Source organism: Pinus tabuliformis, chromosome J (genome assembly GCF_031772625.1).
Source record: "Pinus tabuliformis cultivar Carrire ecotype Pingquan chromosome J, CPIR1, whole genome shotgun sequence".
NCBI lineage: Eukaryota > Viridiplantae > Streptophyta > Pinopsida > Pinales > Pinaceae > Pinus > Pinus tabuliformis.
The window spans coordinates 491,306,240-491,313,438 of NC_142295.1; the positions used below are offsets into that span (position 1 = coordinate 491,306,240).

General features: G+C 37.3%; 1 pseudogene; it reads right to left on the bottom strand.

The window, feature by feature from the left end:
• Positions 1–1,010: 1,010 nt before the first annotated feature.
• On the bottom strand, positions 1,011–3,130 carry LOC149227938 (UNC93-like protein 1 pseudogene; annotated as a pseudogene).
• Positions 3,131–7,199: the final 4,069 nt, after the last annotated feature.

Here is a 7,199-nt window from a genome sequence, read left to right on the forward strand (position 1 = left end):
AAATTAGTTGGACCATTAGTTCTGAAGAAAATAAACTGGAAAACGAAGAATTTAACATTTCTCCACGTATTATTAGACCTTAAAAGTGCTGCTAAAACTATATGTATTATATGTTTGTCTGTCATGTGAACATGATATTGCGAGGTATGTATCTGATTGCAGTGTGACAGGGATTTCTTCTGTCGAGTATTTGCACGTTCAAGAAAAATGGAGGCTTTACTAATTAAATGCCATCTGATAAAAAGAAAACGATCTAGTTATTAATTTTGAATGAGATTTGTTAATTTTGAGAGGTCAACTGCTTTCCTCTATGATACTAAGAGCTTATGCTCAGTATTATAGAGGTTATGCTCAGAACTAAACATTTATTAGGGTTATTAGATTCTCTTAAAATAATGATTATACAATGTTACATTTGAACCTTTCCATGAAGATTTCAACTAGACATAATTATATATTTATTTAAGGATGCATAGCTAATGATTCTATCTACTCTCTTATGACTATGTTTCGTCGTATTATGACAGAGCTATTTGAAATGCCAAACAAGTTCACAGAATGACCATTTTTCCACCATCTCTGACAAATCTGTGCCAGCACATCCCAATAATTGAGTAAAGAAAACTTGTTCAGTTGCTACTAGAGCAGAAGGCAGAAGATTTGTAAAACCTAGATTCAAAATCTAGATTACATCCACTTGATCTAAGAATAAAGTATATGTTTAAGTAATGCAATGATAGCTTTGTATTCCAAACCATTTTTTAACCTAAAGCAAAGTGAGTTTTGGAGACTAAATCCAATAAAGCAGACATATATACTTCATAATAAATACGATAAAGCACACTTTGGACAAAAATCCCATCGAACACTACAGTACACCATGACAAAGCTTCACCAGATGTATAACCATTAATTCCCATGGATTCCCACTCAAGGGAACATTTGTTTCTGAGAAACTGATCAATGCATAGCCTTCTGTAGATGCAGTCAAGGTACATAACTGTTTCGCTTCAGTTTGATACTTGCTTCACTTCAGTGTTGAAGCTTGCTTTGGGTTCAGTGGAACTAGTAGTCTCACCATCATTTATAGCCAAGGCAATGAGGATAATCAAGAACTGGTAGCTAATCGTAACAAGACTCCTATTGATTATGAGCTCCTCCAGTAGAGAAACACTATGCCTGTCCATATCCCAGCCCACCTTTGTTCCTGCACTCTGCACGGCTTCGAAGAGTCCACTGTATCTGGCCAGAGTGTGTGAATAATTTGCCAAAGCTCCGATCATCCAATAACATAAAGTCTGGAACATGGAGTCCAGTAATCCATAGTTGAAATATAAAGCAAACTTCCCTACAAAAGCAGCGCTGGAGTTGGTTAAATCGAGTTGCTGCAAGGGCTTATCTTTGCTATATCTCAGCTGATTGGCGAGACCACCTCCCCAAATTGTAGTCCCCAGTACTGCAATGATGCCCATGCTCAGAAACCCTCTTTTCTTCCTACACACGAAGCTGAAATCTAGAACGTACGCGATTATCATAGACCCTAACATCTGAGCACCTGAGAAAGAAACATTGTTGAACCCTGTGGTCCTCACCGTAAAGATCCTGCCATTAACGTTGTTGAATTCATAAGTGTAAAAGAAATTACTGGCCCATGCAGCAGGGAAGAGCAACAACATCTTCCAGTTGAAGAATAGTTGGATAACCTCCATGGAATTGGTGCTCACACTGGAGTATTTATGCAGAGTAACCTTGCTGCCATCGCTCGTGACCACCTTGTTGTTGGAAGTAATACACACCTACATGTGGACTCTTAGTTAGAGCATGCGACTACATGCAAGATTCCTTCTGCATGATTTACTCCCTGATTTTCTCCTTCTTTAACTCCGCAACTGGTTAGTTCTTCTGCATGATTTACTCCCTAATTTTCTCCTTCTTTAACTCCGCAACCGATTAGTTGTTCTGGATGATTTACTCCCTTATTTTCTCTTTCTTTCACTCCGCAACTGGCTAGTTCTCTCTGGAACTTGTTGTAGGTGTTGAGTCTTCTCATTGATCACCATTATGGTGCATTACCTTGGGATCCTCACCCAGTAATTCTATATCATGAGCATTGTAACCTATTTTCTAAGGAACCATTCTTTTGTTCTTTCGATTTTCTTTTAGTGTTTTTGCTCTGCAAAGCTCTGTGTTCAACCTTTACTAGCTAGATTCATCTGTGCAGGTTTTCTAACACATTTACATGGTATCAGAGCTTGGACCCAGGTTTGATTCCCCCAAGTTGCGTTTGAGGGTAGGTGTTGGAAGAATCACCGCGGTCCGCACCTCTATGGAATCTGTAATTTCCACCCTGGGGATCCTAGTTATTGATTTGTAACATTTACCATCACCTGTGGGTTTTGGTGTAACGGAAAACCTCCACATGGTATCAGAGCTTGGACCCACGTTCGATTCCTCCGAGTTTCGTTTAAGGGGTGGTGTTGGAAAAATCACCGCACCTCTATAAAATCTGTAATTTCCACCTGGGGGATCCTAGTTACAAAATTACTGATTTGTAATGTTGACCAACACCTGTGGGTTTTGGTGTAATGGAAAACCTCCACACTTGTTGGGTGGAACCGAGGTCAAACTCACAAAATCCCCAAAGGCCATGAAACACATGAAGGTTATATAGGTCTAGTTGGTAACAGATGTGGCTTTGCAGTGATAATTCAATATAAAGGGAATGAAACAACCTACGACTCCTCCCAGATTGAATATAACCTAGAAGAGAGAAATGTATCTTCTTTTCTTGTCCTCGGTGGGATACGAGGTCATGATTGATCCCTGTCCAGCCCAGACCAATCCAGCTCTGATGCCTTCCACTTGCAATAACACGAAAAGTTTCATCATGATAATGATTGTAGTAGAGAAAAGAACCTGCATAGAGAGCATAAGTGCAGTAACCTGCGAAGATGGTCCTGCAAGGGCCGAGGATGTTGTAGATTCTGCCAACAAAAACGTCGAACACTACAAGCATCACATACAAAGCAGTGTTCGCATCGTTGGATGCTTGGTTGTTATGCTGCCCTCTTCCCCCCAATCCAGTGAGGACTTTGAACATTCCCAAGCAGTAGAAGAAGACCAGAGACATCATAATCACCTGAGTGAGGGGGGAATTGTAGTGGAACCATTTGGATTGAGTAACCTTCTCATAGGGTCCCTCTTCTTCATCATGATTACCCTTCTCCAAGGGAGCTCGATAATCCCAAACCCAAATCACTTTCAGATTTTTCTATATGCGTGATAATGGACTTTGGCAACTCAAAGCAAGATGTCTGAGCAGTGAGAAGACCAACATTTTTGTGAATTAGGATCCCTGTGCAAGCCACTGTGATTGGAATTTTGGATTTAGGAGCGGCCCGCCTTTAATTCCAATTCTGAATGGACAGTTTAGACCTTTGAATCCTTTCTATTCGGTGTAATGGATTGCGAGATATAGGGAGTACCCTGTAAGTGCAGCAGGGGATGCCGGGTGGAATTGGTGAGTTGCAGGGGATGCCACGGTCATTTCCAAATTCAAATTCCACTTCCTGGCGGCAACATGCAATGGAAATCGGAATGTATCTCAGGAACCTGTCGTCGACATTAATATGGAGCAGAGGGTGGCGAAGCTGGGCGGAGCGCGCGGTGGATGGCAGAGGGCGGAGGAATTGTCGGCTACCAGAGCTGAAGGTTTTTCCAGATGACGACGGAAACCGGGTAATTCCTCCACCTAAGTAGACTACTCCTTTAAAAAAATACACTGTACAAACCAGCCTGTAATGAGGAGTCAAATTAGTCGAGAAGTCAGTCATTGGATGCATTCAAAGATGCGTACCAAGGTTAATTGTTTTTAAAATTTCAAAAAACTTTAATGTGAGCCCTTAAGAAGATTCAATGAGCCTTCGTTTGTTTAAGAGAAAATTAAAACGGTTATGTTTAAAGACTTCTCATTTTCAAAAAGGAGGATGCTCTTTTTATAAAGAGTTTCATTTTTGTAAAGTGATTTTTTTAAGAGGGGATTTTGTGTTAATTTTTTTTTTATTTAAAATGAACTTTTTAAAATAAAAGAGTTTATTTAAATAAAATATTATTTTCTAAAAAAATTGAAAGAGAGAGTTTTCAATTAAAATAGATAGAAATTTTGGTCTTTAAGAATGAATACATTTATGCAAGCCCAAAAATGCTTTCATACCCTATCGAATGGTTATGTAGAGTTGACCCAAGAACAAATAGTAGCCGTGAATAATAATTAGAGGAATGTCACTGCAAAGCTCAGAAAGAAAGAGAAGATAGCCAAATTTTGGATACAAAACTTAGTCGATGACTCTATCTTCAACAAGATAACTCGCACATCAAAAATAAAATAAGCTTGGGATATTTTGAAAGGTTTGTATTAAGGTAATTATATAGTGAAGATAGGTAAATTATAGATATTTAGAGTAGAGTTTGAAACCCTGAAGATGACTGACACAGAGAATGTGGATCAGTTCATGACTAGGGTCATGCTAATAGTTAATCAGATCAAACTCATTGGTGAGATCATCATAGATCATAAGATTATTGAAAAATTCCTTCGAAGCCTACCCAAGAAATATGACATCATTGGAGCATACATTCTAGATTGCAAATATTTTACAACTCTCTCAGTAGAATAGTTGATTGGATCACTTCTTGCACATGAAACAATACTCAACTTGGTAGAATATTCCATGGAGCAAGATTTCAAATCACGAGTCTATTTTTGGCAGAGGAAGAGGCAACAGATATAGAGGCACTATCGAGCAAAGTAGAGGTCGAAGCAAAGGCTGATTAGAACATAATCACGCTGCAGAGAAGTGGAGACCTACACAAAAACAAACTCAGAGAAGTAGACCATGGGGAAAATCTAATGTTCAATGCTATTACTACATTAAATTTGGGCATTACGAATGTGAAAGAAAAAAGAAATAGTGAGGTTGGCAAAGTGCTAGTTGGCCATCTCTCGAACAATTGAAGGAGAAAACTTTGAAGAAATATTTCTTTCCTTCCATCTTTCTGAAGACACTCACAATAAATACCTTTGGTTTCTGGACAATAGCTACAACAATCATATTATAGGTAACACAAATATGCTTTCTTATCTTGATGCTTCCATAACATCAAAAATTCCTCTTGGAGATCATTCTTGTATTAAAGCTGAAGGGAAAGGTATTGCCCCTATTTTTATTAATTAGAATAAGCAAAAATACATACCTGATGTTTATTATGTTCCACATGTGAAGCATAGCCTCATTAGTGTAGGATAGTTGATGACACATGATTATGATCTAGTATTTCAAGGGAACACATTTTATATCTGTGACAAACATCCCAATAGAATACTGATAGAAAAGGTTGAAAAAACAAATAATAGGATGTTTCCATTGACTCTTAGAAGTGAAAATATCTCATATTCTTTTATCCACAATTTATCAAGAATAAATGAGTCTCAGGTATGGCATTCTAGGTATGGCCATATCTGATTGAGTTGTCTATGTCTGCCTCAGAAACATTCAATCATCATTTGTCTCCTTGTTATGAATGAAAAATATTGTACTTGTGTAATTTGTGTTCTAGAAAAGCATAAAAGGGATAGCTTTCTGAAATCATCCTATAGAGCAAAAGAGCCTTTAGAGCTAGTCCATAAAGATATATGTATCCCAATGCAGACACAATCCATTGGTTGTAGTCTTTACTTTCTAACCTTGTTTGATGATTATATATGGAAGATATGGGTGTATTTTCTCAAAAATAAATTAGATACCTTCTCAAGGTATAAGGATTTCAAAGTAGAAGTAGAAAAGTAGAGTGGAAATATTTTGAAAATACTCAAATCTAGCAGAGGAGTAGAATACAACTCCAATGACATGAAAGTTTTTTTCAACGATAAGGAATCATCATGTAGAACAAAAAAAGAGATATTCTATAGCAGAAATGAAAAATCAGTCGACCATGAACATGGCCAAATGTATGCTTCGTGAGAAGAAATTAGCAAATGGCTACTGGGATGAAGCAGTTTCGACAACAGTGTATGTTCTCAACATATCTCCAACAACCAATCTCCAAGATACAGTACCTCAAGAAGCATGGGATTGTAAAAATGTAAACATATCTCACTTTAGAATTGTTGGATCAGTAGCATTTTCACATGTTCCTGAGTAGCTAAGAAAGAAGCTTGATGATAGGAGTGAAAGATGTATTTTTGTAAGCTCTAGTGAGTAGTCAAAGGCCTACATACTTTACAATCTAGTTACCAAGAAGTTTATTTTAAGAAGAGATGTTAAACTTTTTGAAAATAAATCTTGGTGTGATAATGTTAATGAAGCTTCAAATCAGCTAGTTTATATAGCACAACCTCCATGATTTCACGTTGAAGAAGAGCCATATCATTATGAAAATGGTAAATATTCAATTAGTGAATCCACCCATACTCCAACATCTTTAGAAGACAATCAGAAAACAAGAAGTGTTAGAGAAATATATAATAACTCATCCTTAAAAACATTGTGTGCAATTCTTTTAAAAAACACATGTAATGTCCTAAGATGCATGCTTTACACTTGTCGAGATGTTACTATTTCATAGTGGACCTTGCTCATGTTTGAGTGTTACTCATGTTTCAGTGTTGCACTCTTGGCTAGTTGTTGCCTCTACGCACGAGGTGAGGTATTTGATCGCAAAAGATTAGTAACTTGGTTCTCTATTTCCTCCTACTCTTACATAGTGAGGCTACCTATATCTCCAAAACAATGGAGGCAATAATGCGTAAATCAGTCACTAGTTTTCAAACGCATCATTCAGACTTAAATTAGGATACCTTTTGTGCTAGGTAGTAGCTATGGCCTTATCAGACTTATATGCTCACCTTTAGATGAAATTATAGTTACTTATTGTGAGCTGAAAAGTTTCTTTCATTCTAATGTGACTCGATATTGTTGTGACTTGTAGGAGTTTAACAACATTGGTTTATGTTATTTTGATATAGCTAGATTAATGGGCGTTATCCAGAAGAAATTAAACCTCCAACTTTATAACCATGGTCGGGCTTAAAGTTTTCTTGGATAGTGTTTTTTTTTATTATTCTCATCCAAAACACTTAGATTAGTTAAGGGCAATTTATACTTTTTGGTACTCTCATCAAGAGGACTTGAGATTGGTTA